This window comes from Macaca fascicularis, chromosome 2 (genome assembly GCF_037993035.2).
Source record: "Macaca fascicularis isolate 582-1 chromosome 2, T2T-MFA8v1.1".
Taxonomy (NCBI): domain Eukaryota; kingdom Metazoa; phylum Chordata; class Mammalia; order Primates; family Cercopithecidae; genus Macaca; species Macaca fascicularis.
In genome coordinates, this window is record NC_088376.1 from 203,015,180 (window position 1) to 203,036,964 (window position 21,785).

At 40.7% G+C, this 21,785-nt stretch overlaps 1 long non-coding RNA gene across 1 annotated transcript; it reads left to right on the forward strand.

The window, feature by feature from the left end:
- Positions 1-3,268: 3,268 nt before the first annotated feature.
- On the forward strand, positions 3,269-18,997 carry LOC135969442 (uncharacterized). The gene is made up of 3 exons (XR_010584702.2): positions 3,269-3,421; positions 17,061-17,245; positions 18,553-18,997. It is a non-coding gene; the product is annotated as an uncharacterized lncRNA (long non-coding RNA).
- Positions 18,998-21,785: the final 2,788 nt, after the last annotated feature.

Consider the following 21,785-nt stretch of genomic DNA (forward strand, 5'->3'; position numbering starts at 1 on the left):
ACCACCACACTCAACTAATTTTTATATTTTTAGTAGAGACAGGGTTTTGCTGTGGTCTCCAGGCTGGTATAATTTCTTAACTCAGCTCATTTCTTGACTGGGGACCATGGACATTTGGGCCGCTTGCTCATTTAACTTACTTGTGCTTCAGGATCTGTTTGGACCCGATCAGGTTCATAGCACTTCCGTGTCACACTAGAGTGCTGCTGTGCACACCCACTTATGCCCAGTGTGTGATGAGCGGCTCAGCTCACATGGTAACTTCGTGGCCCCATGGTTGGGTGTTAGGTTTCTACTAACAGCCACAGGCTAGCTGAGAGAGCCCTGTCACTGGCTCGTAAGAATGGTGGTTATCTGCAGATAATGGCAGAGCCTTACTCCGAAATCCTCAGGGCCTCCACTGTGATTCGGAATAGCCTATGTCTCAAACAGATGGTCTTGTTTTTCTGCTCTGGTCTTTAGAAACAAGTGGAGCCTTCCCGTGCTCTGCCACCTCCTTGCATTTTTTTTTTTTACATTAATGTATTCATTCATTCATTTTGTTTGTTTGTTTGTTTGTTTTTAGACAGAGTCTCACTCTTTCGCGGAGGCTGGAGTGCAGTGGTAGGATCATAGATCACTGTGACCTTGAACTGCTGGCCTTAAAGCGATCCTCCTCTGCCTCAGCCACCCGTGTAGCTGGGCCTACAGGCGCGGGCACGAGCCACAACACAGCACAACGCTCGGCTAATTATCTTCCTTCTTGTTTTATGGTTTTCTTATTTCTTTTCTGAGACAAGTTCTCCCTCTGTCACCCGGGCTGCAGTGTAATTGTTCCCGGATGAAACTGAGGGTTGGGCTGCTTATTCTCGAGGTCTGATAAGGAGATGCAGATGAATTGAAAAAGGAGGGAGTTTTTATTTCTGTGATCACTTACAGGGAGAAGGCCTGGAAATATCGCCAGACCGACTCAAAATTACAAAGGTTTACAGAGCTTATATACCTTCTAAGCTATCTATCTAAGCGTAAGAGTGCATTCATCTAAAGACGGAAGAAATTGACTTTTTTATTTTTTGAGACAGAGTTTCCCTCTGTTGCCCAGGCTGGAGTGCAGTGGTGAGATCTCAGCTCACTGCAGTCCCTACCTCCCGAGCTCAAGTGGTTCTCGTGCCTCAGCCTCCCGAGGAGCTGGGATTACAGGCGCCCATCACGACGCCCCTGCTTATTTTTGTATTTTTCTTACAGACGGGGTTTCGTCATGTTGACCAGGCTGGTTTGGAACTCCTGACCTCAGGTGATCCGCCCACCTCGGCCTCCCAACGCACTGCGGCGACGGTGACGGGCGTAGGCCGCCACAGCCAGCCTTGTTTTGCCGCTGGAGGTGAGCTCTCCCGCTGTCACAGCACACACCGGTCTGCAACGGGGGCTGTGGCGCCCTCGTGCGTGCGTAGGCGCGTGCGTTTCTCCACGTTTTCCCGAGTCCTGGCGCTTCTTTCCCCGCAGGGGCTCTGATTGATTAGTTGTGAGGAGCTCCTGGGAGGGCGCCGCGCTGACACTTCCATCCGTTGTCGTCGGGCGTCATCTAGCGGTCACCGTTTTTGAAGTCTAGGCGGCCCACGCCGGGTAAGGAACGAGTGTGGCTTCTCTCCGCTCCCCCGCCCCCACCCCCACCCTCAGAGGCTCGCCCTACCTCTCTCCATCCGTCCCCCACTCCCTGGTTGCCCAGAAAACCTCTGGAGATCCTGGCTGGGCCAGATTGTTGATCCTTTTGATCAGTTGGTTCCTTTTCTTTCTTCGTGTGTTTGACCCGCGTGGACTTCTACAGATGGCGCCCCACACTAGGCCTTTTCGTTAGTGGGGAATTTTCTGATTCTCCCCAGATGTTGTGAAAGCAGGTAGATGTCAAGTGTGTGTGACTAAATGGCACTTCCTAGCAATAACCCGAAGAGTATGGAGAAAGAAACATGCACTGCGCATCTTTCAAGGCAGCAATGGCAGCACTATGAATTTAGGTGTCATTTCTGGAGTCAGCTTGTTTCCTGAGTTGCCCTCTGTGTCCCCTCACCCATCCCAGGCTTGAAAACATTCCAGAGTAAACTACTGTACCGCTGTCCCTTCCACCTCCTCTTTCTGTCCCCCCGCCCCACCCCACCTCAGTTTCTCTCCTTCGACTCGAACAGCTTCCGTCTTTCACTCTCCCTCACTCCCTAGGGAAATGCAACCACCCTGGCTTGGCTGCCATAGTCACTTTTTATCCTTACGTTATGTTTAATATTTTTCTTTCCCCGGCTGCATATTGGTAAAGTTGAAAGTGCCTCATAACCCTGCCCTGGGCCTTACTATTCTTTAGAGATTTCTGTTTGTTTGTTTTCTTTTTCTTGTTTTTTTTTTTTTTTTTTTTTTTTTTTATCTTTCTTTCCTTAATTTCTGTCTTCCGAATTTCATTCTCCAGTTCTTTCTTTCTTTCTTTCTCTTTTTCTTTCTTCCTCTTTCTTCCTTCTTTTTCTTTATTTTCTTTCTTTCTCTATCTCTTTCCATATTTCTCTCTTCCTCCTTCTTTTTTATTTTTCTTTCTTTTCTGTTTATTTTTTTGAGATGGAGTCTTGCTGTCACCCAGGCTGAAGTGCAGTGGCGCAATCTCGACTCATGGCAACCTTCGCCTCCTGGGTTCAAGAGATCCCTCTGCCTCACTCCTCGCCCCCCCCACCCCGTAGCTATGACTACAGGCGCGCCACCACGCCCGGGTATTTGCTGTATTTTTAGTAGAGACGGGGCTTCACCTCATTGGCCAGGCTGGTCTCTAACACGTGACTGGGTGATCCGTCCGCCTCGGCCTCCCACATTGCTGGGATTACAGATGAGAGCCACCAAACTCGGCCATTATTATTTTATTTTATTTATTTATTTATTTATTTGAGACGGAGTCTTGCCCTGTCACCCAGGCTGGAGTGCAGTGGCGCTATCTCGGCTCACTGCAACCTCTGCCTCCTGGGTTCACGCTGTTCTCCTGCCTCAGCCTCCTGAGTAACTGGGACAACAGGTGCCTGCCACCACACTAGGCTTTTTTTTATTTTTTATTTTTTATTTTTTTAATTTTTCAGGAGAGATAGGGTTTCACCGTGTTAGCCAGGATGGTCTGGATCTCCTCACCTCGTGATCCGCCCCCCTGGTGGGGGTTAGGGTTATCCAGTCAGTGGCGCCAGCGTGGGAACCCTCCAATCAGGCGGGCCGTTGGAGAGGAGGGGCGGGCATGGCTTCCAGCCTTTGGCCGGAACTTTGTCTCTTGCTCGCGCCGGAACTTGGGATCTATCTCATCTCCACTCTTCCACCTTCTCCACCTCGGGAGCTCCGGGCGACTCCTCACAGCCTCTGTTGCCCTGTGATCTGCTGTCCTTGGGGACGCATCGCTAAGATGCCAGGACCTCCTGGAAGCTGGGAAATGGTGAGTATGCGGGGTTCGGCGTCCCGAGAGGGGAGAGCAGGCTGTGAAACCGGCAGGATCGGCCTCCCCAAGGTCAGCTCCGAGTCTCGGGCGCAGCGTGTCCCTCAGTCCCCTGTGGCTGCAGGATGGTGGCTGGGCCAGCAGCGGGGGCCTCCGCGTCCCGCCCGTGCCGTCAGGGCCAGTCCCTGCGCGGAGTCCTGCTACCCGCCCAAAGCCCTGAGTGTTCCCCAGATCGTCCGGGGCGCCAGGTGGGTCATCAGGGCAGAAACCCGAAACGGTGTGTGCGTGGGAGGAGCTGCGGCCCGTGGGGTCCCCAGTCTGTCTTGTGAAAAATTAAAGGGAGTCCATGTTAAAACGTTAACCAGTTTATTTGAGCAAACAGTGACTGGTGAAATGGAAAGCACCCACCCCACGCGAGGGGCATGAAGGAAATGTTTTTATAAGGTGCATGGGAAAGCAACCCAAGCTAAAAAATTGGTTAGAGTGGGCCGGGCGCCGTGGCTCACGCCTGTAATCCCAGCACTTCAGGAGGCAGAGGCAGGTGGATCACCTGAGGTCGGGAGTTGGAGACCAGCCTGACCAACATGGTGAAACCCTGTCTCTACTAAAAGTATGAAATCAGCCGGGTGTAGTGGTCATGCCTGTAATCCCAGCTACTCGAGAGGCTGAGGCAGGAGAATCGCTTGAATGCGGAAAGTGGAGGTTGCGGTGAGCCGAGATCACGCCATTGCACTCCAGCCTGGGCAACAAGAGCCAAACTCTATCTCAAAAAAAAAAAAAAAAAAAAAAAAAAAAAAAAAAAAAGGCTAAAATACATGAACTAAATGGTTGTCAACAGCTCCTGCAGCTGTATTACTGTTAACAGTTTTACTATTAGTACTTAGGACTTTAATTATATATAATCTATATGTAGAAATAAGCTTATTTTTTTTTTCCAATTTGAGTGTTTCTTTTCTTGTATTTCTCAATTATTCTGTCCTGATTTGTATTACAATTTTGATCGGAAGTGATGAACGCAACTATCATTGTCTTGTTCCTGATCTTAGGGAGGAAGTTTTTAGTCTTTCACTATTGCATGTAATGGTAGTTTTGAGTTTTTTATATGTACTTTTTATTAATGTTGAGGAAGTTTTAGTCTCTATCTAGTTTACTAAGTGCTGTTATCATAAAGGTGTTTTGGATTATGTCAAATTTTTCTCTATCAATTGAAATGATCATGTTGTTTTCTAAAATTCCTTCTACTGAGTTGGTATATTGCATTGACTAACTGCAATTGTTAGAGTGAGAAACATTGGAGTTACAGCTTTTAATGTTTAAAACAATACATCAGTGAAGCCATCTGGTTCTGGACTTTTCTTGTTAGTATGTTTTTGATAACTTATGCAGTCTTTTGCTAGTTATAGGTTGTATTAGAGAAATAGAAGCAATAGAGTAAATATCTACATCTACGTCTGTATCTGTGTGTGTATTCATGTACGTATATATATGTGTGTTAATATATGGGACAGAGCCCTTTAGAGTTGCTATGGCAGTGTCTGTGCAGGGGCCCTTTCTCAGCCATCTCTGGGCTGATTTGGAGAACCCTCTGTTCTTCCACTCACCTCATTTCAATGCTGGCCTTTGTTGGCAGCAGCAAGCTTTTGCCCCTCGCCAGATGAAACAGTGTTACCCCATTAACATCCTTTTGCCAATCTCCTGTGTGGAGCTCTGCACAGACAGTAACTGGCAGCCAGATTTGGAAGCCTCAGAGCTATGGCTGGCCATCACTGCTGCTCCTTATACCCCATGCAACTTTCTGCTCCCCAGATGAGGCATAGGATTATGTCTACACAGACCTTCAGCCTTGGAAGGCACCAGATAACAGTCCCAGGACTCAGAACAATCATTGGGGTAGATGAGTACCACAGCAGCACTTGCCTCTCTACTTTGCCAGCCATAACCTGGTGTGTAAACATAATGAGCCACCAATATTCTAACATCCTAACAATGTGCTCCTGCTGAGAATGGGCCAGCCTTGTATGACATTCCCCTACACACACAGTTTGGCATTAAATATTTATACTTTTGCATTTGGATTATTTTACATAGTAGAATGTCTTCAAGATTCATCCATATTGTAGCATGTATCAGCATTGCTTTTTTTTTTTTTTTTTTTTTTTTTTTGAGATGGAGCCTCTCTTTGTCACCCAGGCTGGAGTGCACAGCAATGCAATCATGACTCACTGCTGCCTCAAACTCCCCAGGCTCAAGTGATCCTTCTGAAGCAGATGGACCTCCCCTGTGGCTGGAACCACAGGCACTCACCATCAAGGCCAGCACATTTTTGTACATTTGTAGAGACAGCATTTTGCTATGTTGCTCAGGCTGGGCTCAAAGTCCCAGTCTCAAGAAATCCTCTCATCTTTGCCTCCCAAGTTCTGAGATTATAAGCATGAGCCATCATGCCCATCAGCACTGGATTCATTTTTAGGCTAAATAATATTCCTTTTTGTGTCCATACCACATTTTCTTTATCTATTTATCTCTTAGAAGATATCTAGATTTGTTTTTACATTTTGTACTGTAAATGATGCTACTATAAAAATTGGTGTGAAAGTATCAGTGCATAAGTGAATAAAATTTTAAAACCTACAGTTCTTAGATTGAATAACAGGGGCCAGACATGGTGGCTCCCACCCGTAATCCAAAACTTTGGGAGGCCGAGGCAGACAAATCACTTAAGCTCAGGAGTTTGAGACCAGCCTGGGCAACATGGCGAAACCCCGTCTCTACTAAAAATTTAAAAATTAGCTAGATGTGGTCTCCATCCTTGTAGCCCCAGCTATTGGGAAACTGAGGGACGAGAATCGCTTACGCCCCAGAGGCAGAGGTTGCAGCTTAAGTCCTTGCATTTAATTATTTTGGGTACACTTGTAGTTGAAACATATGGAAGTGTTCCACCTGTTGCTGAAACGTGGTAATTCTATGTAGAACTTTCTAATGAACTGCCAAATTATTTGTCATAGTCGATAAACCATTTTATATTCTCAACAGCCATGCACCAGGGTTCCACTTCCCCCACATCCTAGCCAGTACTTGTTCTTTTTCATTTTTTGTTATTTTGGTTTTTATATAGCTGCCCTAATAGATTTAACTGGGTATCTCATTGTGGTTTTGATGTGCGTGTCCCTCATGACTGGTGATGCTGAGCATTTTTCTGTAAACTTATTGACCCAATATAGATTAAAGTCCTCTTCCTTTTTATAAATGCTGTTGTTGTTTTGTTCTGTTGTTGAGCCTTAGAAGTTCTTTATACATTCTGCCTATTATATTATACCTTATATACCTAGTCAGATACATGATTTGCAAATCTTTTCTCCCATTTGCTGGTTGTCATTTCACTCTGTCGTTCATGCTTTTCTTAACAAATTTTAGTAGAGGTGCTTTTTTTTAAAATCAAAAAACACAGCTGAGTGTTTTTCATATCAAAAAAACAAAAGTTTCATATTTTAATCAAGTCCAGTTTATCTGTTTTTTATTTTGTGGCCTATGCTTTTGGTGTAACCATCAAGAAACCATCACCAAATTTAATGTTACAAGATTTTTGCATATCCTTTTTCCTAAGAGTTTTTAAAGTTTAACTTTTTAAAACTTTTATATTAGGTTTGGGGTTACATGTGAAGGTTTGTTACAAGGTAAACATATGTCGCAGGGGTTCACTGTACAGATGATTTTATCACCCAGATATTAAGCCCAGTACCCAATAGCTATCTTTTTTCTTCCCTCCCTCCTCCCACCCTCTAATTTCAAATGGACCTGAATGTCTGTTGTTTTCCTCTTTGAGTTCCTAAGTTCTTATTTAGTTCCTACTTACAACTGAGAACATGTGGTATTTGGTTTTCTGTTCCTGTGTTAGTTTGCTAAGGATAATAGCCTCCAGCTACATCCATGTTGCCAAAAAAGACATAATCTCTTTATTTTATGACTGCATAGTATTCCATAATGTATATGTGGCACATTTTATCTAATCTGTTACTGATCGTATTTAGGTTGATTCCATGTCTGCTATTGTGAATAGGGCTGCAATGAACATTTGAATGTATGTGTCTTTATGGGAGAATAATTTCTATGTCTCTGGGAATATACACAGTAATGGGATTGCAAGCAGACCTATTGAATGGTAGTTCTGCTGTTAGCTCTTTGAGGAATTGCCAAACTGCTTTCCATAATGGTTGAACTACACTCCCACCAACAGTGTATAAGTTCCCATTTCTCTACAACCTCACCAGCATTTATTGTTTGACTCTTTAACTATAGCCATTCTGACTAGTGTGAGATGGCATCTCTTCGTGGTTTCTTTCTTGTTTTTTTTCTTTTTTGAGATGGAGTCTCACTCTGTTGCCAGGCTGGAGTGCAGTGGCACGATCTCAGCTCACTGCAGCCTCCTCTGCCTCCAGGGTTCAAGCAATTCTCATGTCTCAACCTCCTGAGTAGCTGGGACTACAGGCACGTGCCACCACACCCAGCTGATTATTTTGTATTTTAATAGAGACGGGGTTTCACCATGTTGCCCAGGCCGGTCTTGAATTCCTGAGCTCAGGCAATCTACCCGTCTCGGCCTCCCAAAGTGCTGGGATTACAGGCATGAGCCACTGCACCCTGCCTTGGATTTTACATAGAATTTAAAGAGCTAATGATCCCCTTGAAGTTCTTTCATCACCTTCCCAGACATACAGGAAGCCTAGTTAAGAACGTCTGGGTTAGGGGTTCTGTGCGGTCTCTGAATCAGGGTGTAAGAAATGGACAGGACCTCAGAGTTCAATGAATATAATCCTCATCAAGTCAGATTTTACAGATTCAGTCAATGAGGCCCAGAGAGTTTTCATGGCTGACTCATAGCATAGCTGGTGGAGACCTATATCTAGGTTTTCTGAATCCCAGTTGTCACACAGTGTTGTGTTAATATACTGTGTTTAAAAGAAATGTAAAGAAGGAGAGACTGGCTGGGGGCAAAAAAAGCAATAGTTATTCCTAGGATGTATGGGTTGACTATTAGTCGGCTTCGTTTTTTGTGATTAGTTTAGATTAGTTTTCTAGCTTCAACCCAAAGAGACCAAGCCTGAAGCTCCCTTGTAGCTCCTTACTTTGGATCTGTGACTAAATCCTGATGGATTATCTGAGCAAGATCTGTGGAAAGGCAGACAGTGGGGCCTGGAGACATCATGAATTCTAAATGGCTGATGTCATTACAAAAACCATAAGCAAGAAAGAATCTACTGTTTCCAGGAAGTGGGGGGAAAGTTTTCTAAGGAGAAAGTATGAGTCTTGAAGACGGAGGGTAAGGGTTATGTAGCAAAGAAGAGGTTGTTGGGTGGTCCCTGTAGGCTGGGGGTGAGAGAGGGGTGCACAGCAGGCTGGGGTATGAGCGAGGCAAGCTCAGAGATCATTTTTGTTTTTGCTTTTTGACCAATGAAATGTTTAATTTTTTTAGTTTTAAAATTTTAAAATTTTATTTTTTTGATCAGTGCAATGAGGGGTGGTTTTGGGGATGTCTGGGAGCCATCTAAGAGGTTTATTAAGCTGGAGATTATCAAAGTAAGATTTTCATTTTAGATAGTTGCTTTTACATGGAAGATAGATCTAAGATATTTTATTCAGTTAAGTGTTAGAGTGCAGTTGTCCAGATTATGAATCATTCATTCATTGATCCAACTTTACAAAGCTCATAATATAAGCCAGGCACTGATCTAGACAAGAAAAGATGGTCTAAAGTAGCACAGTGACAATGGAGATGGAGTTATATAACCAACAATACATACTGAGGAGACAGATTTGAGAAATACTTAGGAGTTAAAAATCAGTAGGACCTGATGACTAATGAGGGCAGTGTGGAGTGGAGTTAAAATAATAAGGATATTGACAGATGCTTGAGGCAAATATGTCCAATATTTTAGAATTATACAATAAATTTAAAGGAATTTTCTATCAGGAGTCCCAGAAAGATTAAAACCCAAATGCTAATACATGAAGATCAAAACAGCCTTCATTTGCAACACCTTTGAATGAGGAGACTACTTTGGACTTTGTTATTTTATTTCTCCAAGGCAGAGATACAGACCTGCCCAAGGGAGGTAATTATATCATCTACCAAATTGTAAGTTTAACTGAGAGAGGTTGAAATAAAAAGTACAAAAGTCTTCCTGGGCCTCTCTCTCAACAGCCTCATGGTAAGCCATCCCTACCAGAATTCTAATTTTATCAAAATCGGGTTGCTCTCATGTAATTTTAGAATAAGCTTTTAAAAACTGAGAGCAGCAAGAACATCAAGTGAACACAGATGGGCTGAGGGGAAGAGTGAATTGGGTAAAGTTTATAAGAATAAAAAAGAAGAGGAGATTTTACTAATGCTACTTTCAAAGGCAAAAGAGCTAGTCAAAGCACTTCTTTTTTCTTTCTTAATTCCTTATCTACTACTACAAATAAAGAGCAAAATGGAAATAAACAAAATCAGGTATGTGCTGTAAATGCCTTTAAAGACACCTCCTTCATAGTTCACTGTGTTGTATACATCATAATGTCTTGCTGGGCAGGCTGCCCAGCTCACCTTCTAATCTCACAGTTCTGTGAAATGAAAAGCAAAATGTAATATTTACAATCCTGGGACTGAATCCCTGGCAAAATAGAAGGATTTGATTTTCTCATCTGCTCACAACTAGCTGGCTTAGTACCTAAGCAGGGTACCAGGGATCTGTTTCTATTTGTTGCCACAGGGCAGGGAACTAGAATCAGGCCCTGAATCTAAAGTCCTGACATGTCTCAGACAAACAAAAACTGACAGAATTCATCACCACTAGACCAGCTTTATAAGAAATGCCCAAGGGAGTCCCACCTCTGGAAGTGAAATGATAATTACTATCAAGAAAACACAAAACAGTATAAAACTCACTGGTAGAGCACACACAAAGGGAGAAAGAGAAAAGAATCAAACTTTATCACTACAGAAAGACCACCAAATTATAAGGATGAACAATAAGAGGGGAAGAAAGAAACAAAGGATATATTAAAAAAACAGAAAATAGTTAACAATATGACAGAAGTCCTCACCTAGCAATAATAGTCTTGAATGTAAACTGATTAATTTTCCCCCCTTTAAATATATAGACTGGCTGAATGGATTAAAAAACATGGCCCAACTCTAGGTTGCCTACAAGAAATTCACTTCATCTGTAAAGACACACATAGACTGGAAAGGTGGGAAAAGATATTACATGCAAACAGAAACTAAAAGCAAACAGGGTAGCTGTACTCGTATCAGATAAAACAAACTTTAAGTCAAAAGTAATTTTAAAAAGACGAAGGCTGTTATGTAATGAAAAAGGGATCAATTCAGCAAGAGGACGTAACAGTTCTAAATATATATGTACCCAACAGTAGAGCACCAAGATATATAATATAAACCAAATATTATTAGATCTAAAGGGAGACATAGATGCTAATACAATAGCTGGAGAATTCAACACCCCATTCTCAGCACTGAACAGATTGTCTAGATAGAAAACCAATAACAAAACACTAGATTTATACTACACTTTAGGCTGGACGCAGTTGCTTACACCTGTAGTCCCAGCACCTTGGAAGGCCGAGGCAGGCAGGTCCCTTGAATCCAAGAGTTTGAGACCAACCTGACCAACATGGTAAAACCCCCTCTCTACTAAAAATACAAAAATTAGCCCAGCATGGTGGTACAATTGTTTTTGTAATTGTCTGTTGTTTTTCAATAACTAGTTCTCCGAAGCAGCGCTGAATGAATGCCTCAAGGGGCTCACACAACTTGTTCCGGGTCTTAGTGACCGTTGTCTGTGTCCATGTTCAATTGAGTTCAAATTTATATTTAATTTTTCCTCTACAATGTCCCACATTATCTTTATTCAACCTGTCATTGATGGGCATTTAGGTTGATTCCATGTCTTTACTATTGTGAATAGTGCTGCAATAAATATTTACATGCTTGTGTCTTTATGTAGAACAATTTATATACCTCTGGGTATATACCCAGTAATGAGATTGATGGGTCAAGTGATGGTTCTGCTTTTAGCTCTTTCGAGGAATTACCATACTGCTTTCCACAATGGTAGGGCCAGTGTACACTCCAACATTGTATATGTTGTCTTTCTGCACAACCTTGCCAGCATCTGTTATTTTTTGACTTTTTAATAGTAGCCATTCTGACTGGTGTGAGATGGTGTCTCACTTTGCCTTTGATTTGCATTTCTCTAATGATCAGTGATATTGAGCTTTGTATTCTATGGTTGTTGGTCAAATGTATGTATTCTTTTGAAAAGTGTTCATGTCTTTTGCCCACTTTTTAAATTTTTTTTTATTTCCATAGGTTTTGGGGCAACAGGTGGTATTTGGTTACATTAGTAAGTTCTTTATTGGTGATTTGTAAAATTTTGGTACATCCATCACTTCATCAGTATACACTGAATCCAATTTGTAGCCTTTTATCCATCACCCCCTTTACCCCTTTCCCCGTGAGTGTCCAAAGTCCATTGTTATTCTTATGCCTTTGCATCCTTATAGCTTAGCCCCCTCTTATAAGTGAGAATATATGATGTTTGGTTTTCCATTCCTGAGTTACTTCACTTAAATTAATAGTCTTCAGTCCCATCCAGGTTGCTGCAATTGCCATTAATTCATTTCTTTTTATGGCTGAGTAGTACTCCATCCTACATATATACCACAGTTTCTTTATCCACTCATTGGTTGATGGGCATTTGGATTGGTTCTACATTTTTGCAATTGCAAATTGTGCTGCTATAAATACATGTGTAAAAGTATCTTTTTTGAATAATAACTTCTTTTTTTCCTCTGGGTACATAGCCAGTAGTGGGATTGCAGGATCAAATGGCACTTCTACTTTTAGTTCTTTAAGGAATCTCCACACTGTTTTCCATAGTGGTTGTACTACTTTACATTTCCACTGGCAGTGTAGAAGTGTTCCCTTTTCACCACATTCACACCAACATCTATTATGTTTACATTTTTTTATTATGACCATTCTTGTGGGAGTAAGGTGGTATCGCATCATGGTTGTAATTTACATTTCCCTGATTATTAGGGATGTTGAGCATTTTTTCATATGTCTGTTGGCCATTTGTATACCTTCTAAGAATTGTGTATGACCATACTGCCAAAAGCAATCTACACATTCAATGCAATTGCCATCAAAATACCACCATCATTCTTCACAGAACTACAAAAAACAGTTTTAAAATTCATATGGAACCATAAAAGAGCCCGCATGGCCAAAGCAATACTAAGAAAAAAGAACAAATCAGAAGGCATCACATTACCTCATTTCAAACAGACCATAGTCACCAAAACAGTATAGTTCTGGTATAAAAATAAGTACATAGACAAGTGGAACATAATAGAGAATGCAAAATTAACCCAAATGTTTACAGCCATCTGATCTTTGACAGAGCAAACAAAAACAAAGTAGGGAAAGAACACCCTACTCAACAAATGGTGCTGGGATAATTGGCAAGACACATGTAGGAGAATGAAACTGGATCTTCATCTCTTACCCTATACAAAAATCAACACGAGATGGATCAAGGACTTAAATCTAAGACCTGAAACTATAAAAATTCTGGAAGATGACATCGAAAAAAAACCTTTAGACATTGGCTTAGGCAAGGATTTCATGACCAAGATTCCAAAAGCAAATGCAAGAAAAACAAAGATAAATAGGTGGAATTTAATTAAACTAAAGAGCTTTTTCATGACAAAAGGAACAGCAGAGTAAACAGACAATTCACAGAATGGGAGAAAAATCTTCACAACCTGTATATCTGACAAAGGACTAATATCCAGATTCTACAACGAGCTCAAACAAATTACCAAGAAAAAAACAAACAATCCCATCAAAAAGTAGACTAAGAACGTGAGTAGACAATTCTTTGGCCACTTTTTAGGAGGGTTGTTTATTTTTCTCTTGTAAATTTATTTAAGTTCCTTGTGTTGAATATTAGACCTTTGTCAGATACATAGTTTGTAAACATGTTTTCTCAGTCTGCAGGTTGTCTCTTCACTCTATCGATAATTTCTTTTGCTGAGCAGAACTTTTAAGTTTAATTAGATGCCACTTGTCAATATTTGCACTTGTTATAATTGTTTCTGATGCCTTTATCATGAAATCTTTCCCTGCTTTTATGTCCAGGGTGGTATTGCCTAGGTTGTCTTCCAGGGTTTTTATAGTTTTGGGTTTTATGTTTAAGTTTTTAATCCATCTTGAGTTGGTTTTTGTATATGGTGTAAGGAAGAAGTCCAGCTTCAATCTTCTGCATATGGCTTGCCAGTTATCCCAGAACCATTTATGGAATAGGGAGACTTTTCCCCATTGCTTGTTTTTGCCAGCTTTGTCAAACATTACATGGTTGTAGGTGTGTTGTCTTATTTCTGGGCTCTCTACACTGTTCCATTGGTGTGTGTGTCTGTTTTTGTACCAGTACCATGCTGTTTGGGCTACTGTAGTGCTATAGTATGGTTTGAAGTCGGGTAATGTGATGCCTCAAGCTTTGTTCTTTTTGCTTAGGATTGCTTTGGCTACTTAGGTTCTTTCTTGGTTCTATATAAATTGTTAAATAGCTTTTTCTAATTCTGTGAAGCATGTCATTGGTAGTTTACTAGGAATAGCTTTGGGCAGCATGGCCATTTAAATGATATTAGTTCCTTCTCTCCATTAACATGGAATAATTTTTCATTTGTTTGTGTCTTCTCTGACTTCTTTGAGTAGTGTTTTGTAATTTTCATTGTAGAGATCTTTTACCTCCCTGGTTAGCTGTATTCCTAGGTATTTTATTCTTTTTGTGGAAATTGTGAATAAAATTGCCTCTCTGATTTGTCCCAGTTTGGCTCTTCTGGTGAATAGGAATGCTAGCAAATTTTGTGTACTGAAACCATGTGGAAGTTGTTATCAACTTAAGGAGCTTTTTGGGTCACAACTATAGGGTTTAAATAGAGAATTATGTGGTCTGCAAACAGAGGTAGTTAGACTTCTCTTTCTATTTAAATACCCTTTATTTATTTCTCTTGTCTGATTGCTCCAGCAAGGACTTCTAATACTATGTTGAATAAGAGTGGTGAGAGAGGGCATCCTTGTCTTGTGCTGGTTTCAAGGAGAATGCTTCCAGATTTTTCCCATTTGGTATAGTGTTGGCTGTGAGTTTGTCATAGGTGGCCTTTATTTGAGGTATGTTCCTTCAATACCTCATTTATTAAGAGTTTTTAACATGAAGCATTGTTCAATTTTTACTGAAAGCCTTTTCTGCATCTATTGAGACAATTGTGTGGTTCTTATCTTTCGTTTTATTTATGTTATGAATCACATTTTATTGATTTGCCCATGATGGACCAACCTTCCATTCAGGGAAGAAGCCTACTTCACTGTGGTCAATTACCCTTTTGATGTGCTGCTGGATTCGGTTTGCAGGGATTTTGTTGTGGGTTATGGAATGGATGTTCATCAAGGATACTGGCCTGAAGCTTTCTTTTTTTGTTGTGTCACAGCCAGGCTTTGGTATCAGGATGATGCTGGCCTCGTAGAACAAGTTGGGAAGAAGTCCCTCCTCCACTATTTCTTGAAATAGTTTTAGTAGGAATGGTACTAGGTCTTTGTACATCTGTTAAAATTTGACTGTTAATCTATGAGGTCCTGGGATTTTTTTTTTTCTTGGTTGGTAGGCTGTTTTTTACTGATTCAATTTTTGGAGATCATTATTGGTCTGCTCAGGGACTGAATTTCTTCCTGCTTCAGTCTTGAGAGGGCGTATGTGTCCAGGAATGTATTCATCTCTTCGAGGGTTTCTAGTTTGTGTGTGTAGAGGTGTTCGTAATAGTTGTTGATTGTTATTTTTATTTCTGTGGGGTCAGTGGTAACATTCCCTTCATCATTTATAATTGCATTTATTTGAATCTTCTCTCTTTTCTTCTTTATTAGTCTAGCTAGTGCCTATCTATCTTATTAATTTTTTCAAAAAACCTTGATTAAGTGATCATTTGAACAGTTTTTTATGTCTCAATTTCTTTCCATTCACCTCTGATTTTAGTTATTTCTTGTCTTCTGCAAGCTTTGTGGTTGATTTCTTCTTGCTTTTCTAATTCTTTCAGTTGTGATGTTAGGTTGTTAATATGAGATCTCTCTAACTTTTTGATGTGGGCATTACTTCTTATGCCCTACCCTAACTTTTCTCCTTCTCCTAGAAAACTCAGAACCATGCTTTGTAAACCAATTCAAACTTTCTCAGTGAATCATCCTGATCTCCCTGAGGCAAAGTTAGCAATTTTCCATTACATGTTTCTCTTTCTCTGTAATAATATCTAATGCAACAATGCAAGTGTTTCATTCCTTCATTCATGCGGGGAACTCCCTTTGGCTGAGACAAAGACTTAAAGCTTTGAAAGCTTTGTCCTTTCAACATTAATAAAGATCTATTTAGAAAGTCTCCATTTTTACAGAAAAGATATATAAATACCAATGAAAATAATGATAAAATTATTATTTTAATTTGAAATGAAAATAAATATAAAATTATATGACATACAATTATATTGTGGAAAGATTGAATAAATAAGTGAAGTAAGCTCTAAGAGAAAAAAGATGTTATAAAATGAGACATAAATGAAAAACCTGGGCTGGTATAGCAAAATTCATGTACCAGTAAAGTACGTACCAGGAAAACTGCAAACGGAGTGGGACCTGACCAAAAACTTTAAGGAAAGGTCAGATCTCTCTATGGAGATTGGAAGGGGAGAAAAGGAGAGGCCAGAAAATACAAATTGTTTGATCTATACCTTTAAAAGAGATTAAAGTGGACTCAGGAAAACGTGGTCTGCTTTAGGAGAAGGACACATGTTCCATGCTGGCCAAAGCTCAGATCATCCCTACCTTCTCCAGGAGGAAAGGGGAGGCAAAGGAGCAGGCAGATGGCAGCAAGGCCAGGTCAGCACAGGGCACTGAGGCCAAGCCAGGTGGGCTCCATTGTACAGGTAATGAAGAGCCACTGCAGGGTGGGTTTTATTCATTAGTTTGTTTTGTTTTCTTTATTAACTAAGACACGTGATCAAAGTTGACCTTTGTAAGTATTGCTGCAGCTGAACATAGGATGGATAAAACCAGTGTTTTAAAAACTAGTGTTTTATAATTATGTTGTATAGAACACTAGCCCCAGTGATATATTAGTGGAACACACAGGCGTGCGTGCACACACGCACACACTCACACCGAGCCCAGATTATTCTGGCAAATGCTGGGTTAAGCAAACTAAAAGAAACATCTTTAGTGCTGGACATCTCAGAACCAGGAATGTGGCTATATGACTGGTAAAACAGCAAGGTTAAGACAGAGCATGTGATATGTTTTCCAGAAATGTTGAAACACTTTCCTTTCCTTGGCTTCAGTGTCACCATCTTTCTCCTCGTTCTCCATCAACCTCTTTGGCTGCTACTTCTTGGTTTCCTTCTTGACAGTCTGCTGCTGCTCAGCCATTCTCTTTTCATTCCCCATGGATTTCTCAAGAGTGTTTCTATTCCTGCAGATCTTTCCTTGTTTTTCCTGACACCTCTCCTTGTCTGACCCTCCCCCGTTCTAACTCAGGTGTTCCATCTGTGTGCGCTTTTGGCATCCTGGGATGCTCCCAGCGTGTTCCCTGCCATACTCCATCAGATTTTCTCCCCCAGACTCTGCGAGGGCAGCAGCCTTGTCTCCACTGTTGCTTCAGTACTCAGCACATGACACAGAAGCTGACTCCAAAACATTTACTGGGCCAACTGAGACTAAAGGTATGTTCCCCCAGATCTTAAAAAGTTACAATAATAAATGCAGCATAATAGTCAAAAAAAGTCTCTTCAGTCAGGAGTTCCCTCTATATGCACAACAGTTTGAAGTCACTATTAGGCAAAGTTAAACAGAAACTGTCATAGAGTTCCCTAAGATAAACTTTTTTCTTTCATCTTCAATTCATCATGTGAGATAATCAAGACCACGTGTTATTGTAAATATTTCTAGCTAACAACATAACAATCTGATTTTTATTGTTTGAAATAACCGCAATATAAATCAGCTAACTAAAACTTGTATAAATAATTCTTTCAAATAAAATTCTGCCTAAATTTTACATTATTCATATGGTCAAATGATAATGAGCTCATAGGCTTTTCCAGTACCTCAGTCAAAACATTGTACCGATTCCAGCTGTGAGAATAGTATCTGAGAGTTATGTTACAGATGGGGAAAGGTGCTTACATGACACTGGCCTTTGTACTACTCTGCCCTTTTGGTTCAGGAAAAAGCTGCTCCCTTAAAATTGTAAAATCTCTTCTGTCAGGTCTGAAGGGTGGGTTGGAAGCACAGTTTTTTACATTTTAGCCACAGATGCTTTATTCCTTGCTTAAAGCAGTGAATAGATAAAGGCCACCACAAGAGCCTCTACTGTTTCTTCAGAAGCAGCGTGCCTGAGAGCGTCTTCCTGAAACACTCCCTATCTATGCCCAAAATCACCTTAGGTAGGAAAGTCAAAACTCAGCAGGCGGAGGAGATCCAAGGGGATCACTGAGCTCTGAGGCTTATGAGAGAAGAGAGAGGTCTAAGACTTTTCGTGTATAAATTTATGGGTGACAAGTGCAATTTTGCTGTAAGCATGGATTGCACAGTGGCGAAGTCAGGGCTTTTAGGGTATCCATCACCAAAATAACGCACGTTGTACCCATGAAGTAATTTCTCACTGTTCACCCCTTCCATCTCCTCACCCTGCTGAGTCTCCATTATCATTCCACTCTCTACATCAATACCTACACATCTTTTAGCACCCACTTACGAGTGATAAAATATAATGTTTACTCTGTGTCTGGCTTGTTTCACTTAAAATAATGGCCTCCAGTTCCATCCATATGTCTCCAAAAGTTATGATTTTATTCCTTTTTATGCCTGAATAGTATTTCATAGTGTATATTTTCTACATTTTCTTTCTACAATCATCTGTTGATGGACATTTAGGTTGATTTATATCTGTGCTACTGTGAATAGTGTTGCAACAAACATACAAGTACAGGCATCTTTCTGATACATTGATTTCTTTTCCTTTGTGTAGATACCCAGTGGTGGAGTTACTGGATCAGACAGAGCCAATTGATAATCAGTAATGGTGGCCAATAATCAGCTAGAAATAAAGTACTTAGCAGGGCCTGAAAATGCCAAAACTCTGAGACCACTGACTTTCAAAAACTTCAACAGCCCTGAGTGAAACGTCCAAGCACATTTATCCATTATTCAAAGACCCTTTATTACCTATCCTCTGTGCATCTCAGAAATATCTTTTTACCACACTGTCTATATGCTGCATTAGCCATTTATATGAAACTCCAAGGAATCTTATACTATATATTCAATCATGTATCCCTAGTACCTAGCACAGTCCTGGCATATAGTTTGTTACTAAACATTTGAACATTTGCAGAATGAAGTAATTATCCTGTATCCAGGTTCCAAGTTTTAAGGTGATTTCTCACTAAAAATAAAGTATTACAGTTCACAAATAATCTACTTCCTTTTTTACAAATGGGATTGATTTCAATCTTATCCCCTAATAACATTATTTTCATTTACTTCCATCTAAATAATTGTCCTAAAAGAGCAATAAGAAAGAGACATGCATCACTCACCTGAGCTTCATCTGTTAGGTATGTCAGGGAAGATAAGCAGGGTGAGAGTGGCCTCAACAAAGGACCCCAGATCTCTGGCTTTGACCCCAGATCTCTGGCTTCCCTGTCTGGCAAGTACACCTCTGTGAACAAGTCTTCAGAGCCAGATGATCAGAATGCCCCAAGCAGTCCACCAGGGAAACCTGGGCCCAGTGTACATCAATGCAGAGCATCAAGCACAGCATAACAGGTATACAGTTGCTTATTCCTGTTCAGAGATAACTGCATCCCACACACTGTAAAATGAAGAAATGCAGAGAAGCAGATGTAACTGAAGAAGACAACAGGAGCAACAAGGAGGGATAACAATGACCTAGGAGCGCACCATGCCAGAGACACCTGGACCCTGCACTAGGCCCAGTGCCCATTATATTCTTGGGACCCAGTGCTTTGCCTCTCCATCACTTGGCATACTTGGCATTTTTTGTTGCTTAAAATAATGTTTTTGGTGTTCACCTTTCCTAGGAGACAGGCAGATCCTGTGACACCATAGCTTCTGGCACACAGTAGGTGCATCACAAACATCTGCTGGGTTCACACACTCTTGCCTTCTCCAACCTTCTTGCCAAGTCTTCAGTGAAAAGGAATTGCTGATTGAGCAAGAATTAAACTTCTACAGACTCCTGGATCCACTGAAGTTTGAGACAAGGTGAGATTTGTTTATTGCCATATTCCTAGCTCATAGTATACTGTAGTCACTTAATAAATGTTTGTTGAATAAGTGAGTGAATTGATTCATACATCTTTCTTAGCTATATGTTTTCTGAGTAAAGTTGATAAATTTAATAGTTTACTTCTGGTGTAATTCTACTTTACTTATTCAACAAACGTGACAATTCAACTAGGTGACAGGCACACCGTTGCTGAAGAAAAAGAGGTATAAGATACAATTTCTGTCTACATGAAAGTAGAAACATATGAACAAATTATAACAATAAATTAGCTAAATTCAAAATCGGAGAGGTTTGTTTCTATTGTAAACAGCTCTAGTCAGGAAGTGTTAGAAAGTTCTAAACAGGAAATGTTCCAACACACCATCTAAGCCTGAAGCAGAAGCCACCCATAATTGAGTTTTCTACCACCAACCTCAACAGCAAGAATTCCAGTCCTGCTGCTGCAAATAGTGTCACTCTGATATTATTACTGCTGTGTAACCCAGCTTTAGACTCTCTGGTTGTCACTTAATGTTCTGAAAAAATATTAAAGAGAAAATGTTATTATCGTGGTGAGCCCATCCACTGCAGCCATCTCAACATTATACCAATTATAAGGCCTATCATTTAAAAAGAAAACTGTTAGTTTAACTTATTTATCCAAATGTCAGCGTAACATAAACGTATTTGCCATCAGACTTTGGATTTATGGGTTAAACAGCTTATAAATATGATTAGAGGCTGAAAGTTTACACTTTTCTGGTGCTCTCAGAATTTTTTCAAAATAGCATGTGCCTTTCTAAACAACTGTTAGTATTTTTTTTTTTTTTTTTTTGAGACGGAGTCTTGGTCTGTCACCCAGGCTGGAGTGCAGTGGCCGGATCTCAGCTCACTGCGGCCTCCGCCTCCCGGGTTCACGCCATTCTTCTGCCTCAGCCTCCCGAGTAGCTGGGACTACAGGCGCCCGCCACCTCGCCCGGCTAGTTTTTTTTTTTTTGTATTTTTTAGTAGAGACGGGGTTTCACTGTGTTAGCCAGGATGGTCTTGATCTCCTGACCTTGTGATCCGCCCGCCTCAGCCTCCCAAAGTGCTGGGATTACAGGCTTGAGCCACTGCGCCCGGCCAACTGTTAGTATATTTTTTTAAATGAAGTTTAAAAGGTATATTTTCCAAAAGCAAAATACAGCTCCCATTGGTAAATGATGATGTTGAGATACAACAGACAACTCTTGGGAATCATTTAATCAGTACTCACTTTTACACTCTGTCCAGAAATGTCAATGGCTTTAAAACATACAAGTATATTACACAAGTAAACTTATACTTTTTCAGTATTTTGCAATATTTAGTACTTGTTCTAGCTCTCTCTTGCTGAATAGTAAGCCATTCCAAAACTTAAGGAATTATTTATTGTTTAATATTGTTTATTGTTATTATTTGTTTAGTAATTTTAAATAACATTATTTCTCATGGTTTTGTGGGTTGACGAGCACTACAAAAGTTCTCTTTTGGAGTCTTTCTTGCTGTTGCTGTTTGTTGGCTGCTGCTGAAGTTACCTGAAAGCTCAGCTAGGCTAAAGAGCCTAGACGGGTTACTCACATGGCTGGCAGTGCACATTGGCTGCTGTGTGTCATGCCTATCTGACCTCTCCATGTTACCTGGAGTCCTCACACATGGTAGTTTGTCTCAAGACACACAGGGAAATACTACAAATCTTCTTATGAACTAGCCTTGGAGATCTTAGAATGTGACTTCTGCTGTATCCTATTGGTAAAACAAGTCATTGTGACCAGCACAGATTCAAGAAATGGGAGATTTGACTCTACCTGTCAATGTAAACAGGAGCATGTGCATGTAGGGAGGAAAGAAATTGAGGGCATCATCTTGAAGACTATCTTATGACACTATTATTCCAACTAATGAACATTATGCTTTAGATGGATAGTACTAGCTACTCATGTCTCCCCCAG